The sequence below is a fragment of the Puma concolor genome, chromosome B1 (assembly GCF_028749965.1).
Source record: "Puma concolor isolate L17-30 chromosome B1, mPumCon1.1.hap2, whole genome shotgun sequence".
NCBI classification, from domain to species: Eukaryota; Metazoa; Chordata; class Mammalia; order Carnivora; family Felidae; genus Puma; species Puma concolor.
In genome coordinates this window covers 206,174,497-206,191,157 of record NC_141670.1, presented here as the reverse complement: position 1 = coordinate 206,191,157, position 16,661 = coordinate 206,174,497, and the positions used below count along the sequence as shown (strand labels likewise).

At 45.4% G+C, this 16,661-nt stretch overlaps 1 protein-coding gene across 8 annotated transcripts in view; it reads left to right on the top strand.

Moving 5' to 3' along the window:
* Window positions 1–282: 282 nt before the first annotated feature.
* The window catches only part of FAM193A (family with sequence similarity 193 member A), a 170,245-nt gene continuing 153,866 nt past the window's right edge, over window positions 283–16,661 (top strand). For 7 of the 8 annotated variants that reach the window (XR_015250641.1, XR_015250642.1, XR_015250639.1 and 4 more), the window contains exon 1: window positions 1,813–1,947. The gene's annotated coding sequence lies outside the window, so the exon portion shown is untranslated. Of the gene's footprint in view, window positions 418–1,812; window positions 1,948–16,661 lie in introns of those variants that run through there. The other variant, XM_086705605.1, reaches the window with a different exon arrangement.

Below are 16,661 nucleotides of genomic sequence, written 5' to 3'. Positions count from 1 at the left end.
GCCTTAAGCAGAGGGTTGATTTAGCTCATTCCGGTTGTGTCATGAAGAATGGGTCAGAGGATTTGAAGACGGTGACTGCAGCTGGGGCAAGGGTGAGGTTAGGCAAAGAGATGTGGGCAGGCCCAGAGCTAACGGTATCTCGGCCCTGTAACCACCCACAGAACCCGAGGGGGAAAGGATGTTTTTGGTGTCTCGGTGACTGTGATAAGTGGGGCGCTCAGGAATGCAGGGCCTAGGCAAAGGACCGCTCCTGTCCTAAGGGCAGAACTGTACCTGGGGCTTGCTGATGATGGGCAAGCGGCCCGGGGAGGAAGAGGGTCCAGGCGGAGGGCTTAGATTTCTGACCTGGGAGTCTGAGGCCCCGCGGGGGCAGAGAGCACTACAAGGCCTGGGACGGTCGGAGGCACGCCCTGCGAGGTGGGTGAACGCGAGGTCGCGAGAAACGTCGGGACCATCCGGGACCTTGCCCGGTCACTAGGCACCAGAGCCCCGGACGCGGGAGCAGGGAGAGGGCGAGCTCGGGAAGGGCGTCTGCAGGCCCTGGGGTGCTACGCTAACCGACAGGTGTGCCGGGCCGGGCCCTGGTACAGCCACGGCTGCTCTGCACAGGCTGCTCCATCTCCCAGGGCGGACCCCGACCCGAGGCGCCCGGGCTCTCGGGGCAGCAGCTCCGCGCACCGCTGGGCCAGGCGCCCTCCGGAACCCCACCCAAGCCCACGAGGCAGGTCGTTCTCATCCCCAGCGAGTCACCTGGGTTCTGGCTAGGGGACCGGCCCAAGGTCACAGAGCCAGAAAGTGGGGGAGGCGGACTCGCACCCAGAGCCGGACCAAGGTCACGGGGCCCCTCCCGGCGGGCCAGAGCCCGGTTCCCGGCCTGGTGCATCCCGGGGGCCGGGCCGGCCTGCGGCACCCGGGGGGCGGGGCGCAGGACGCCGGGGCGTATGCGTGCCTGTCAAAGAGGCGGAACTCCTCGTCTCCAACCCTGTAGTCCGTCCACCGCGGGCGACGGTGCCTGGCGCCGGCACGGCCCTTCCGTCCAACTACAACTCCCAGAAGGCCAAGCGCCGCGGGCGGGCCTGGGCTGTGCGTACAGCGACGGTGACGTCACCGGCGCAGGCGACTCCCCCCAACCCCCGGCTCAGCCCCGCTCGGCGTCCGGGCGCTCGGCCGCGCGAGGCTTGACGGGAACCGTGGTCATCCCACCGTGTGTCCCCGGCGGCGACGCGGGCGCGCGAACTCCCACTCCCGGCGTGCCCTGCGCGCCGGCGCTCGTTAACGGCGGGAGGGGGCGGGCGAGGCAGAGGGGGAGCGGCGCTCGGGAGGGCGGAGTAAGGCGTGGGGGGGGGGGGGAGGAGGGCGCCCACACCCCTCCCCCTCCCCGCCGCTCCTTCCCCCTCCCCCGACGTAAACTGGGATCCCTTTCCCCTTGTGTCCGCCATATTGGACTCTAACTCTGGTCAGCGGCGGCGCCGGGCCCGGTGGACTCGCTGTTCCTCCCGCCCAGCGGCCTCCCCGCAGCTCCCGCCCGCCCGGCCCTCCCCGCCCGGAGGCGACCCCGCGTAGCGCCCCCCCCCCCCACCCCGCCCTCGGCCGGCCGGAGCGCCCCGCCGCCGCCTCAGCCTCCCCGCCTTCCCCGCCCTCCGCCGCCGCCGCCGCCCGCGGCCCCGCGCCCGCTCCGCGCCCTCTCCCCGCCCGCCCGCCATGAGCCCGGCCGACGCCAAGCGCGGGGCCAAGCGCCGGAAGAACAAGCGGGGCGGCGGCGGCGGCGGCGGCGGCGGCTCGGGCGGGGGCAACGGCGGTGCGGGCGGCGGCAAGGCCGGCCCGGCGGCGGCGCTGCGCGGCTCCCAGGCCGCGGGCCTGGCGGCCCCGGGCGGCGCGGCGGCGGCCAACGGGCCCCTCGGCGCGGGCGCGGGCGCGGGCGGCGCCGCCCCCGGAGGCTACTTCGAGGTAAGCGGCGGCGGCGGCGGCGGCGGCGGCGGCGGCGGGGCGGGGGCGGGGTGGGCGGGCGGACGCGGGCGGCCCTCCCGCCGGGGGCCGGACTCCGCGCGCGGGCTAACGGGCCGGGGCCGGGGCCGCCGGCGGCTAGCGCGGTGACAGCCTTCCCGCGGGCTGCCCGCGCCAGGTGCCGGCCTCTCCTGGGTGCGGCGCGCGGCGCTGCCTGTGCCTCTGCCCACCTGCGCGCCGCTGTCACGGGCCCGGGGGTGGTGCCATCTCGCCCCGCGCGGAGCCCGTCCTTGAAATTGCTGGTGTGCGATTCCAGGAGAATCGGGAGTCAGGTGGCAAGCGGGGCTTCCCTCCGTAGTTGAGAGTGCCTTCCGATGTGGCTTCACGGCGGCTGCCTTCTCCATCCCTTGCGAGTGATGCCTGAGTGGTGCCCGCCTCGAAGTTTTCTTTTTCGGCTCCGATACGGTCGTTTGAGAGCCACCTGACAGTCTTCCGGAGTCCTGGCTCTCCGTTTCCAGCTTTTTAAAAAAAAAAAAGTTTTAGGGGTAATGGGTGGTCTGGTTACTCAGACATATGTTTAGTAGTGCCTGAACTTAAGGCATTTGGAAAATGATTTTTTTCTCCTGTGTTGTTGATGAAAGCAGCAAGCCCACAGTGCATCTACCCGTTGTGGATTGCTGCACCTTTGTTCCTTGGACATCGGTCACAACACTTCAGAAGACACGATGGCAGTGGGAGGGTGTGCACCCGACACGGTCATTTCCAGTCGTTCACTTGGCTACTGAAAGATGATGGACTTTGCGAAGGTCGCGTTTTTAGAACTGTTGCATTCGGTTCTCTTAAAGACATTTGCAATTTAAAAAAAAAAAAAAGCCTCATCAGGAGTATTTGTGTGCGAAATTATGAGGCGAACTGTTTTATGCAAGATTCTAAATATTGTGTAGGAATGGTCTGTAGTGAGAGCGGATACATGGTTGCATGTGGTGTGGCTTTCTGATGCTTTTGCTATTAAGTGAACTTACAGTAACGCATGTGTGCTTTCGTTTCAGTTTAAAGTATTTTCAGCGTTCTCTGTAGTGTAGAAAGTGCAGTTGTTGGAGCTTTCTCGAGATGATGTTGTCACGTTCGTTTGGGATCCTGGGTCATAGGCCTGGACTTCATTCTACAGAGGTTACCCTTTTCGAATACCCTGGAGAGCAACACAGGTGTAGTTGTAGGGGTCAAGGATGAAGTTTGGGCACTTGGATCTTTGAGCTGTAAATTAAGGGTAGTGTTTGCTGCTGCTTGGGGAGGTAAGAGTAGGCCGTCTGCCTATGCAAATCCTTTACAGAAATGTTGATGATATTTGCTATAGCTTGGTGTAAAATAGACCACTTCTGCCCATTCAGTAAAAACAAGTTGGTGATACTATTGTTTCAGGTTTTAATAAATCCCATTTATTTTGCAATATTTAGCTAAAACAGTCTTCTTTCAGTTTATTATTCCAATCACATTACTCAAACTCCTATGTAACCATCTATCTAGTATGATTTTTGACAAGACTGCCTTACTGTTAAACTTACAAGTCGAGGTTTTTGACCACGATCCCCTGTGAGAAATAAGATCTATTAAGACCTGTAGTGCCTGCTTCCTCTTACACAACAGAAGTTTTACAAAGTGGTGTGTATATATATATTTAATGTTTTTATTTTTGAGAGAGAGAGAGAGAGAGAGAGAGAGAGCATGAGCATGAGCAGGGGAGGGGCAGAGACAGAGGGAGACACAGAATCCGAACCAGGCTCCAGGCTCTGAGCTGTCAGCACAGAGCCTGATGTGGGGCTCGAATTCACAGACCGTGAGATCGTGACCTGAGCCAGGTCAGGTGCTCAACCGACTGAGCCACCCAGACGCCCCTACAAAATGATATTCTGATTTTTTTTGTCTTTTCTATTTCATTCTGTTTCATTAATAAAACGGTTGTAGTACACAGAATTACTTTACTGTGTTCTATTGATTTGTGACTTGCGCTCTGAGAAACATTCTCTGTGAAGTTGTATCTTAAGTTTTTTCACTCATATGTGGAATTTGAGAAACTTAGCATGAGACCATAGGGAAAAGGAAGGAAAAATAAGTTACACAGAGAGGGAGGCAAACATAAGAGACTCTTAAATACAGAGAACAAACTGAGGATGGATTGGGGGGGGGGGCAGGAAGGGAAGATGGGTGATGGGCACTGAGGGTGGATGGGGAAGGTGGGGGAGAGGGGAAAACGAGAGATGGGCACTGAGGAGGGCACTTGTTGGTACGAGCACTGGGTGTTGTATGTAAGCCATGAATCATGGGACTCTACTCCCAAAGCCAAGACTACACTGTATACACTATATGTTAGCTAACTTGACAATGTTATTAAATAAAGTATCTTAAGTTTTAAAATTTCTTCACAAGTATTTTTGATAACAGTGCATGAAAGATACCCATGGTGGCAAAGCTGAAAGTGTTCTTGATAACTGATCACAAAAATTTTTACTGTAATTCTGAAGCCTCTGGATTGTTTCCCTATAGATGGTGAACTCTTTGGGGGAGCCTTGTCTGGTGCAGAAGAGGCATTCAAAGAAGTGTTTGTCAACAAACAACAGAGAGTGGGTACTGGCCTTGCATTTCCAGAAGAAGCTTCTGATTGATTCCGGGGTTGCATCCTTTCCATTCTGTGTAGGGTCACCAGGGCAGAAGGTATCTGAGAGAGGAGTAAGAGTGGAAGGACGGTCTGGATTCCCAGGAGGCGTCCTGTGTTCTGGGCACAGCACTGAGTGTTAGCCGAGGACCACCTTCATCAGGGTAGCTGCTCAGGCACAGAGGGCCTTTGTGCATGTGGGTGGCTTCTACACACAAGTAAGGGCTGAGGGGTAAGTAGGAAGATACAATGTAGCTTATAGAGTCTTTGGCTGCAAAACTTGAGTATACAAACTTGATAGGCTCTGTGCCCTCAAGCAAGCTGTCAAACCTCAGGCTGCTTCAGTGTTCTAAGTGATCTGGCACCTAGCTTCTAGGGTTATTGTACGAATTAAATAAATAAACAGTGCCTGGTGGCACGCACTGTTACGTATGTACACAGTCATTATTTTCCAGGAGGCTGGGCTGGACTTTATTAAGGACTTTGCCACAGGATGCTATCGATCAAGCTTTTTCCGCTTGTGGAATGGGAACACAGTATGCGGTCGAGAACAGTGGGCATGGCTGGGTCTTGGATAAGCCCCGTTCTAATAGCCTCATTTGGTGGTCTGCTCTGATGCAACAATAAAGGGTTGGCCCTGAAATGAAAAGTCAGTGGTGAAGGGTATCATGAATATATCTTATTGTTTTGCATTTCTATTTTAAAATATAATTTTCATAATGTTCATGGTGTATTGAGTGAATAAGGAAGCTTATAAAACAGAAAACGTTTGTAGCTCATCAACAATTTAAAAACATATTTATTTATTTTTGAGAGAGAGAGAGAGAGAGTGCGTGAGCAGGGGAGGGGCAGAGAGAGGGGGGGGGGGGAGGGGAAGAGAGAGAGAGACAGAATCTGAAGCAGACTCCAGGCTCTGAGCTGTCAGCACAGAGCCCAACAAGGGGCTCAAACTCACAGACCGTGATACTGATCATGACCTGAGCTGAAGTCAGAGGCTTAACCGACTGAGCCTCCCAGGTGTCCCTCATCAATAATTTTTAAAGATTCTATTTTTCTTGAATGTTTGTTTATTTTTGAGAGAGAGAGAGCTCAAGTGGGGCAGGGGCAGAGAGAAGAGGGCAGAAGATCCAAAGTGGGCTCTATGCTGACAGCAGCCCGATGCTGGGCTCCAACTAATGAACTGCGAGATCATGACTTGAGCCACCCAGGTGCGCCAGAGATTCCATTTTTAAGTAACCTCTACACACAGTGTGGGGCTTGAACTCAAAACCCCGCGATCAAGAGTCTCATGCTCTACCAACTGAGCCAGCCAGGCTCCCCACAATAGAAAACATTTGTAGCATGAACCCATATTTGTAAAATATCTGTGTGTATATATTTGCATAGGAGAGTCTGATACGATATGCGTCAAAATATTTTGTGGTTGGGGCGCCTGGGTGGCTCAGTTGGTTAAGCTTCTGACTCTTGAACTCAGCTCAGGTCTTGATCTCACGTTTTGTGAGTTCAAGCCCCGTTTTGGGTTCCACATGTCGCCTACTTGAAAAAAAAAATTTGGGGTGGAAATTCTGATGGCTTTCTTTTTTCCTTTTTGCACATTCCTCAAACTTTAAGACTTTTCTACAGTGAGTATTACTTACGGAGCAAAAAAATGAATAGTACTTTACAACCTGATATTACCAGCATTTTTTCTTTTTCGAATAAAACTGATCTTGGCTTTTTCACCTTTTAACAATTAAACATTTAGGTATTATATACAAAATAAAAATATTTACACAGTCACAGTTGTGTTTTCTGAATGGGTGTGCGAAATTCAGTCACGCCCATGTTATTTGCAAAAACCAGAATTCCTCTATTATGGAAATTGACCCAGTCACTGGCTGTTGGAATATCAACTTACACATAGTTTTCACTCATGGAGGACTCAAAAGGGAATTTAGAGCTGTTTTTGTCATGCTGTTAGAGATTTGTAAAAGGAAGCCATTTGGCGGTAGGGATCAAAGTACATTTCCAAACTGCGATATTAAAGTTTTAAAGTCAGGGGGCACCTGGGTGGCTCAGTCGGTTAAGCGTTCTACTCTTGATTTCGGCTCAGCCCGTGATCTCACAGCTCTGGGATTAAGCCCCGCATAGGACTCTGCTCTGAGTGTGGAGCCTGCTTGGGATTCTCTCTCTCCCTCTCTCTGTTTGAATGAATGAATGAATGAATGAATGAATGGAGTTTTAAAGTCAGAGAAACCTGTTGTAGTATAGGGAGCGTTTGTAACAACATCAATCCTTTTCAGCAAGGAAAAGTGGCAAGAAGGAGGTACTATGAACAATGTTTAAAGGCCACCCTACAGCACATTCATACATAGTTAGATGGTATGCTTATGAATCTCGAGGCACATTGGGGTGTGTTGCAGGCATTGCTGCCGTGATGAAATGAAGTTCAGTCATAACTTTCTCCCTAGTTCACATTTGCCTTAGTAACCTGAGGGAGTATGTCAAATAAAGATCTAGAACCTTATGTGCTTTAACTAAGATTAATAATTTGGTGCAGCTATGAGGAGCACCTGTGTGATTGAGTATTTTATGCACGTGCACACCCATGTAACCAGTATACCAAGATATAGAATATAGATATAGAATGTTCCCTGTACCCTAAAATGCTTCCTTGTTCCCGTTTGCAGTCATCCCACCACTGTTCTGCATTTGGGCTGTATTTGAATTTCTTGTGAAAGTGCTCTGCCAGTGCTCTCTGGCTCAACGTTGAGGTGCACTTGTGTTGTTGACATAGCAACTCAATCATTTTTTTAATTTTTTTAAATATTTTTTTATTTTTTTATTTTTTTTTAATTAAATTTTTTTTTAACGTTTTATTTATTTTTGAGACAGTGAAAGACAGAGCATGAACAGGGGAGGGTCAGAGAGAGGGAGACACAGAATCCGAAACAGGCTCCAGGCTCTGAGCTGTCAGCCCAGAGCCCGACGAGGGGCTCGAACTCACAGACTGCGAGATCATGACCTGAGCCGAAGTCGGTCGCTTAACCGACTGAGCCACCCAGGCGCCCCTTAAATATATTTTTAAATGTTTATTTATTTTGGTAGAGGGAGAGCACAAGTAGGGGGTGGTGCAGAGAGAGAGAGAGAGAGAGAGAGAGAGAGAGAGAGAGAGAGAGAATCCCAAGCAGGCTCTGCACTGTCAGCTCAGAGCCCTAATGTGGGGCTTGAACTCAAAGACTGTGAGATCATGACCGGAGCCTAAATCAAGAGTTGGATCCACCCAGGTGCCCCATCATCATTCTTTTTCATGGCATACATCTTTTTCCATTGTGTAACTATACCACAGATTATCCATTCTGATATTGATGGACATTCAGGTTATTTTATTTTATTTACTTTTTTTTTTTTTTTTTTAAGTAGGCTCCATACATGACGTGGGGTTTGAACTAACGACCCTGAGATTAAGAGTCGTGTGCTCTGCCAACTGACCCAGCCAGGCATCCCAAAGTTATTTTGTTTTATGGCTGATAAGCTCATTCCTGTGCACGTCTTTCGGTGGACTTGAGTACTCATTTCAGTCGAATATGTGTCCATATATATCGGAGTGGAGCTGCTGAGTTTATGTGTGGTTTGACTTTAGTAGAACCAGGCGGTTCTACTGCTGAAGTTAAAGCACATAAGAAAAACCAGGCGGTTTTTCTGAGTGGTTTTGTTGTATGCTAATTGAAAAATTAACATGTAGTAAAATTGATATTTTAAAATGTATAGGATTTTGGATTATATAGACACATCTTTATAGACTAGTATAACCACTACCACTGTTAGGATACAGAACACTTTCTTTGCCCACAAAAGCTCCCTTGTGCAATCCCTGTGAGATCATACTCTCTTCCACCCCCTTAACTCTTGGCAGCTAGTACTTTGTTACTATGATTTTATCTGTTGGAGGAGTCATATAAATGGAATCATATAGCATGTAACTTTTTGAGGCTAGTTTATTTCACTCAGCATAATCACTTTGAGATTCATCCCAGTTGCATATACCAATAATAGATTGTTCCTTTTTACTGCTGAGTAGTATTCCATTGGATGGATATACCACAGTTTTTTCATTTTCCCGATGGTGGACATCGAGGTTCTTCCCAGGTTTTGGTGAAAATGAATATAGCTTCTATAAAAACATTTGTGTACAGGTTTTGGTGTGGAATTAAATTTTCATTTTTCTATAGTAGATACTAAGAAGTGGGAGCTGGGTCATATGGTAACATTATAAGAAACTGCCAGACTAGTTTTCAGAGTGGCCATACCTTTTTGACTTTTCACCAGCAATGTTGAGAGTTCCAGTGACTCTGCATCCTTGCTAGTACTACTTGTCCGTAGTTTTTATCTTAACCATTTTAATAGGTGTGCTATGGTGTGGTTTCAGTTTGCATTTCCCTAATGACTACTGATATTGAACACTTTTCATGTATTTGTTTGCCATTCTTGTATCCTCTTGGGTGAAGAAGTGTTTATTCAAGACTTTGACTATTTTTAATTGGGTTGTTTGTTTTCTTGCTTTTGAGTTTTGAGAGTTGTTTATAATTCTGGATAGGAGTCTTGTTGAATATGCAATTTGCAAACATTTTCTTACAGTCTATAGCTTTTTTTTCTTTTTTTGCAAAGAAACAAATTTAATTTTGATGAAGTTCAGCTTACCAGATTTTTCTTTTATGAATCCTACTTTTTGCTGTCATATCTGTAAACTCTTTGTTTTACAAAACTTCAGGTTATAAAGATTTTTTTTTCCCTATGCTTTCTCCTAGAAGTTTCATAGTTTTACATTCAGATCTGTGATTCATTTTGAGTTAGTTTATATATATCTATATCTATATATATCTATATGTACATATGAACTATTCATATATATCTGTATATATTCATATTTTTTTTCATATGGATATCCGGTTGTTCCAAACCCATTTGTTGAAAGGATATCCTTTCTCCACTGAATTGGCTTTTCACCTTTGTGAGAAATCAGTTGACCTTATTTGAGTGTGGGTTATTTCTGTACCCTCCGTTCTGTTCCATTGATTTGTGGGTCTGTTTCATTGCCTATACCATGTCTTAATTACTGCAGGTCTTAAAATTGAGCAAGGTGATTTCTCCAGCTTCAAAAAAAAAAAAATCTTTTAATGTTTATTTCTGAGACAGAGAGAGACAGAGCATAAGCTGGGGAGGGGCAGAGAGAGAGGGAGACACAGAATCAGAAGCAGGCTCCAGGCTCTGAGCTGTCAGCACTGAGCCCGGTGCGGGCCTCAAACTCACAAACTGGGAGATCATGACCTGAGCCACCCAGGTGCCCCTGATTTCTCCAACTTTAAAGAAAAAAATATTTTGGCTATTTAGTTGTTTTGCTTTTCCATATATTTTAGAATAAGCTTGCCTGTCTTTACAAATAATTCTTCTGGGATTTGAATAGAATAGTCTTAAATCTATAGATCAATTTGGTGGAAAATTGACACATTTACTATGTTGTTTTCCAATCCATGAACATAGTATGTATCTCTATTTGGTCATTTTTGATTTCCTTTTTTTTTTTTTTTAATGGAGGTATAATTGACCTATAATTCATGTTTGGTTTCTTTCATTGGTGTTTTGTAGTTTTCAGCAGATGGATTCTGTACATGTTTTCCTAGATTTATACATAAATATTTAATTTTTTTCAACCTCTGTAAATGGTGTTTTTTAAAAAAACTTCAGTTTCATTTATTCATTGCTAGTATATAGAAATGTAATTAAATTTTGTGTGTTTATCTTCTATCCTTTGATCTTGCTAAAATCATATTCTGGGAGTTTTTGGTGGATTCATTAGTATTTTCTGTGTAGAAAGTCATCGTGTCTGAATAGTGTTTTTTTTTTTTTCCTTTGTTTTCTGTTATGTATGCCTTTTCTTTCTTTTTCGTTCTTCATTGCACTGGCTAGGACTTTTAGTACAATTTCCTTGTTCCTGATTTTAGGGTGAAAGCATTCAGTATTTCACCATAAAGTATGATGTCTGCTGTAGATTTTTGTGGATGCCCATTATTAGGTTGAGGAGTTTTATTAATAGATGTTGAATTTTGCCAAATGCTTTTTTGAATCAAATTGATATGATCATGTACTTCTCTTCTTTAGACTGCTAATGTGGTAGATCACATTATTGACTTTTTTTTTTTTTTTTTTTGACATTATTGACTTTTAAATATTGACTCAGCTTTGCATTCCTGGAATAAACCCTTCTTGGTCATGGTAAATTACTCTTTTTTGGTTGTGGGATTCAGTTTAATATTTTGTTGAGTGTTCTTGCATTTGTTGTTATGAAATCTATGTCAATAGTTTTCTTATATATTGTTCTTGCCTGGTTTTGGTGTTAGTATAATGTTGACTTGATAAAATAACTTAGGACTTGTTCTTTTCTCTCTATTGTAGTGTGTGCTTTTCAAAGAAAGGGCTCATTTCATCTAAGTTGTTGAATTTATGTGTGTGGAGTTGTCAGTAGTATTCCTTTATTTTTGTTTTTTAAGGTTTTATTTAAGTTTATTTATTTATCTTGAGAGACAGCTTGTGCTGCATGCATGGATGTGGGGAGGAGCAGAAGAGAGTAGAGAGCTGAAATCAAGAGTTGGACACTTACTGAGCCATCCAGGCGCTCCTTGATTTTAGTTTTTAAGTGATCTCTACACCAGTGTGGAGTTGAGCTCATGATCCCAAGATCAACAGTTGCACGCTGCACCGACTGACAGTCGGGTGCTCCTGTAGCATTCCTTTATTGTCCTTTTAATATGTCTGTGAGGGTCTGCGGTGATGTTCCCTTTTTCATTCTTGATACTGAGTATCCTTCCTTTTTTTTCTGCCAGTCTTGCTAGACATGCTTCAAGTTTTTCATCTTTTTGAAGAACCAGCTCTTTTGATTTTTCCCCCCTGTTTTTCTGTTTGTGATTTTGAATTTTTTTGACTGCTTTATTACTCTGCTTTTGGGCTTACTTCGATTTTACTTTTTCTAATTCCTTAAGCTACAAGCTTAGATTATTGATTTGGGGCCATTCTTCTTTTCTCTAATATATGTATTTAGTGCTGTAAATTTCCCTGTAAGCCATGCTTTTGCTGTAACCTCCTCGACTCACAGGTTATTTAGAAGTATGTTTAATTTCCTGTTATCATTCTGTTACTGAGTTCTAGTCTCATTCTAGTATGGTCAGAAAACATGCTTTGTATGATTGTAATTTTTTTTTTTTTTAAGTTTATTCCTTTTGAGAGAGAGACAGCGTGACCACATGTGGGAAAGGGGCAGAGAGAGGGAGAGAGAGAGGCTCTGTAGCCATGGGTCTCGAACCCATGACCTGTGAGATCACAACCTGAGCCGAAGTTGAACACTCAACCGACTGAGCCACCCAGGCACCCCTGTATGATTTTAATTCCTAAGAAATTTTAAGGTTGTGTGGTCTGTCTTGGTGAATACTACTTATGGGTATAAAACATATATTCTGCTATTACTGAGTGGAGTGTTCTCTGAATGTTATGTAGATCCAGGTGGTGATGATTTTTTGAATTCTTTTATATTCGTGCTCATTTTTTGTTTGATGCTAGCATAGCTACTCTAGCTTTCTTTTCATTGATATTTGCATGGTATATTTTTCTATTTCTTTACTTTCAACCTCCCATATAATTATGTTTGAAGTGTGTTTCTTCATAGACAGTTACTTGATTAATTTCCATTCATTATGTATATTTTTACTTTATAATATGTATGTGAAATATACTTATTAACTCTTATTAACCTGAGGCCTTTGTTCCTGGGCCTAATTGCTAGTTGAATATCTATTTGGTGCTAGTATAGGTTGCTTCTGTCATTGTATAGCTTTCTTTATTGGACTCTTTTTTTTTTTAATCTTTATTTATTTTTGAGAGAGAGAGAGAGAGAGAGCGAGTGGAGGAGGAACAGAGAACGAGGGAGACACAGAATCCAAAGCGGGCTCCAGGCTCCAAACTGTCAGCACAGAGCCTGACGTGGAGCTCGAACTCATGAGCTGTGAGATTATGACCTGAGCCGAAGTTAAATTTTTTAAAAAAATTTATTTATTTTTGAGAGAGAGAGCATGAGCAGGGAGGGGCAGAGAGAGAGAGAGAGAGAGAAGGAGACACAATCTGAAGCAGGCTGCAGGCTCTGAGCAAGCTGTCAGCACAGAGCCTTATGTAGGGCTCGAACCCACAAACTGTGAGATCATTACCTGAGCCAAAGTCAGATGCTCAACTGACTGAGCCACCCAGGCGCCCCAACCTGAGCCAAAGTGAGATGCTTAACTGACTGAGCCACCCAGGTCTCCTTTATTGGACTCTTGTTGACCCTATAGGCTTTCTGAACTCATTGGCTGGAACACACTGGCATGGAGACACAAGCTGTCTTTAGAGGGACTTTGATCAATACGAGTTGGGATCAAACAGTTTATATCTCATGGACCTACAAAGTATTTATTTATTTATTTTTACCGTAGAAATCAACTTTAGTTTGTAAACTGTCTTAGAGTAATTCCAATAATATATATGGCATTGGCTTATCCCATTTCCTATGGAAATTGATTTTTCCTTTTTAAGAGTTTTAAATAATCTCTGCAGCCAATGTGGGGCTTGAACTTATAACCCCGAGATCAAGAGTCATGTGCTCTACCAGTTAAGCCAGCCAGGCACCCTGACATTTTTCTCTTAAATATTTTGAGTACAGTATAAGTTACATCTTGAAACTGAATGAGAAGTTGGGGAATTTAACTTCTTTTGGCCCAGGATGTTTTTAATGACCTTTTTATTTTAGGGGCACCTGGGTGGCCCTCATGGTTCATGAGATTGAGCCCCGAATTGGGCTCTGTGCTGACAAGGCAGAGTCTGCTTCACATTCTCTCTCTCTCTTTCTATCTGCCCTGCCACTGCTCGTGTGTGCATGCACACACACGCTCTCTCTCAAAATAAATAAATGAACATAAAAAAACCCATTTTTTAAAAATTTTATTTTAGAATAACTTTAGACTTACAGAAAAGTTGCCAAGTTAGTATAGAGAGTTCCCATATTCCTTTCAGTCAATTTTTTCTAATGTTGACATCTTACATAACCTTGGTATATTTGTCAAAATTATTTATTTATTTATTTATTTATTTATTTATTTATTTATTTATTTATTTATTTATTTTTGAGAGACAGCAATGAGTAGGAGAGGGGCAGAGAGAGAGAGGGAGACACAGAATCTGAAGCAGGGTCCAGGCTTGGAGCTGTCAGCACAGATCTCTGTGCGGGGCTTGAACTCACAAACTGGGAGATCATGACCTGAGCTGAAGTCGGACACTTAACCGACTGAGCCACCCAGGTGCCCCGTTTTAAAAAAAATTTTAACGTTTATTTACATTTGAAAGAGAGAGACAGAGACAGTACGCGAGCAGGGCAAGGGCAGAGAGATGGAGACAAAATCTGAAGCAGGCTCCAGGCTCTGAGCTGTCAGCACAGAGCCCGACGTGAGCCTTGAACTCATGAGCTGTGAAATCATGACCTGGGCCGAAGTCGGATGCTCAATCGACTGAGCCACCCAGGCGCCCTATAAAATTGGTACAATATTATTGACCACAGACTTTATTTTCATTTCACCAATTTTTCCACATATACTCTGTTTCTATTCCAGGACCCAGTTTAGGACATCATCTTGCATTTAGTGGCCCAGAATTTTAGTTTTGATTATTTTTAGCTGCCTCATCTATGGGATGGGAAGGTTAATTTTTATTTTTCTGAAGGAAGGCCTACAAAAAGCTGAATAATATTTGTGTTTAAAGTATGATAGTAATTTTATATTAATGCCAAACTTCAGTGAAATTGTTAAGTAGTAGTTTGCTGCAATCTAATTCTTTTTTTTTCTAATTCTCTTCATTCTTCTGTTAATGCTTGGTAATTACTCCACTGTTGAAAGTAGCCCAGCAATGTAAACATTCCCCCCAAGTTCTTGTTGAGAGGTTAGTCCCTTCTTTAGAGGCCAGTGAAGGAAGGTGAGGACTTGCCCCTGCAGGTGCATCCCTGGTTGATGGTCAGTACAGCTTAGAGAAGAGACTCGCCAGCCCCTTGCCAAAACTGTTTGGTTTCTTTGGATAAAGAAATCCCATAAATGAATTCTTGAGAGTGCTTATAATATTGCTGTTGCTTTCTGTTTTTAGAAGAATAAAAAACAGCATCCCTTATTAACTGGCTTAAATTGCAGCTACTGTCAACATTCTCCCTTCTTTTAAAAGAATAATAGGTCAGTTATATCTCAGTTTAAAAAAGGTTATTAGGAAAGTCAGGTCTGTCAAGCAGTCATTACAGTTCAATGCCTCTCCACAAACTGCGAGTTGGACTGGTTTTTTTATGTTTGCACATTTTGTAGGTGCCCACACCAGTATCGTGGTTGGAATGCTGGGATCGGCAGACCATAGACTCGTAGGACTGTAGAACTGGACAGGCTACAGCACAGCACACGTTTTTGCTGAGCCTATATTTGCTCGCTGAGGAAGCTGAGGCCCCAAGAGTTGAGCTGGGAAAATCCCTCTGATTGTCCTAGTCAGCTTCCCCTCTTGCACCTTTCAACTCCTGGTGGCGCTGGTCACTTACCAGTGATCTGCCCGAGATGCAGAAAGCCACTTTTCCTTGCCTTCCTTGCTCTAATCTCTGTCGATACGTTTTCTGTAAGCTCTTCTCTGGGAGCGTGCTCTGCACTACATCCTCCCCCCTCCAGGTAACCCTGCCTCTTGTCTGAGCATTTGGGGGTCCCCGCTCTCCTCGGATGACACCTGAACTCGCTCTTCCACGCCTTGCCTGACCGACTGTCTGGCCGAGTGGAGAGGCTCTCCTCCTGGCTCCTGCTTCCTTCCACTTTGTTGTCCTGCTGCTGTCGCCGCCTGTGTCTGACCCGGTAGCCGTCACACCGTTCTGCTTGCAAGATGTGGCTGTGTCCTTCTCGTCGGTGTGCCTTTGTTGGTGCTGGTGCTGCAGTGTTTCTTTCCCTTCTTTGCCCAGTTAACTGCTGTTTTTTTCTAAGAGGTCATGGGCTGTCCCTGTGGGAAGTGTGCCTCCTTCATCCTCGGCCAGGCTGTGGGCTGTGGCCGCCCTTCTGGGTTCCCTTGGTGTCCGTCCGTAGCTCAGCCACCACACGCAGCCTGGATTGGAACCCCTGGTTCCCTGGGACGTTTTCTTCCAAACCCTGCTCTGTGCCCATAGCGCACGCCCAGAAAGTGTGGCTCTGCGGACAGTCTGGTTGGTGTCAGCTCCTGCAGGTCCTGCCTCTTTCCCTTTTTTTCTGAAATGTGCTGTATTCTTTGTCTAATGTGGAAGAAAGCGTTGCACTCTTTTTCCAAAGTCAATCTTATATTCCAGGGGTTCTTACCTGATAGATTTTAGGGAGTCTGGTTAACCCATGGAAACTCACTGCAGAATTTATGTGAGTACATTGTCTTGAAGTCTGTTCAAAACCTCTCTGTTCTTTCTCTCCTGGGTCTGCACTCTTTCATCCTTTATTGGGTTATTTTCCTTAGCATTCAGATTTTTTTTTTTAATTTTTATAAAAAATTTTTTTTTTTTTACGTTTATTTATTTTTGAGAGACAGAGAGAGACAGAGTGTGAGCAGGAGAGGGGCAGAGAGAGAGAGGGAGACACAGAATCCGAAGCGGGCTCCAGGCTCTGAGCTGTCAGCACCGAGCCCGACGCGGGGCTCGAACTCACGGACTGTGAGATCATGAGCTGAGCTGAAGTCTGACGCTTAACCAGCTGAGCCACCCAGGCGCCCCTAGATTTTGAATTGCCCATCTTCCCTTCCCCCTTAGTCCTTCTCTTGACCTTGCTTAACCACTTAAGATACCTTTCAGTCTGACCCTGTTCTGCCTGTTGCCACCAAATAACTTGAAATACTGGTTAATAATATTGGTTAATATTGGTTGCTTCTACTTTCTTTATCCTCGGTTCCTGTTTTATTCCCTTATCCGCCTATCACCTTAATCAGCCTTCCCAGAGGTCATTAAGTGATAATATTGTCACCAAATCCTGTTGTTCAATCCTGATGT